This window comes from Montipora capricornis, chromosome 1 (genome assembly GCF_036669925.1).
Source record: "Montipora capricornis isolate CH-2021 chromosome 1, ASM3666992v2, whole genome shotgun sequence".
Lineage (NCBI taxonomy): Eukaryota > Metazoa > Cnidaria > Anthozoa > Scleractinia > Acroporidae > Montipora > Montipora capricornis.
In genome coordinates, this window is record NC_090883.1 from 17,335,873 (window position 1) to 17,336,871 (window position 999).

Here is a 999-nt window from a genome sequence, read left to right on the forward strand (position 1 = left end):
TGAAACCAAGCACTTACAGATTATTGTAGTGGTTTTTTGTATCTGGCGCGGTACATTGTCTAAGACTCAGCTCATTATATTTTAAGTCTCCTTGTATTAAGTTTACTATGTGGAACTGCCCACGTGTAGCACATCAGATGGCTGACTGTACTCTCCTAATAAATTATTTCATTTTTCAGGAAAATTCGGTTTGGTCAAACGTGTTTATAAAGGTCGAATTACCACCATGAACGATTTGGAAACCTGACGTTTCGAGCGTTAGCCCTGCGTCAGAGCAAATAGAGGAATTGTGGGTGTTGTTGGTTTTTATGGGGGAAGAGCTTGCCATTGCTGGAAATATGGTAAAATGAATTTGTGAATAAATTAATGGGATGAGAGGCGTTCATTGATTCCGTGAGGATAGAGTGTACCTAGTTGAACGATGAATTTTTGTTCCAGATTCTTACGGCTTCCTGTGTTCCCGTGGAGTAAGGATAAGCCGCAAATTGTCATGCTGTGGTGGGAGTGATTAGGGAGATTAAAATAGTGCGCAACTGGCTTCGTTACATCTGTGTCCGCCAATCTTCTCCCTGTTTCTGCTATGCAGGTTTTCTTACATAGCGTGCAGGTTATGCAACAGATGACATTTGCGGAGATACATGTAAAGAGGTCAGTGCTTTTAACGGATCGATTCGGTCCTCAGATCTTAACCATCTTAGAAATAAAAGGACAAGTTTTGCATCGTGTGCGTGTACATTTGAAAGTTCCCAGTTGGTTGTCAGACTTAATTGCGCTCCTAACTAGAAAGTTACCTATGTTTAGTTTCGGGATAATTGCGGAGAACTTTCGACCTTTTTCAACACGTTTGATAAAACCACATTTTCCTGTTTCACTCTGCCACCGACGCAGAAACCACAGTTTCTTCTGAAACTAGAAATTTGTTTAAACAAAAAATAAGAGGGAGGTGGAACTGCTGTATACATGTACTCTGCCACATTTGAGGCCAGTTCATTTTGGGGG

At 41.0% G+C, this 999-nt stretch overlaps 1 long non-coding RNA gene across 1 annotated transcript in view; it reads left to right on the forward strand.

The window, feature by feature from the left end:
* Positions 1–695, forward strand: part of LOC138016667 (uncharacterized) — a 9,564-nt gene extending 8,869 nt beyond the window's left edge. The window contains exon 2 of the long non-coding RNA XR_011125863.1: positions 1–695. This exon is cut by the window's left edge and continues 2,630 nt beyond it. This is a non-coding gene — a long non-coding RNA (uncharacterized lncRNA).
* The last annotated feature ends 304 nt before the right edge of the window (positions 696–999 follow it).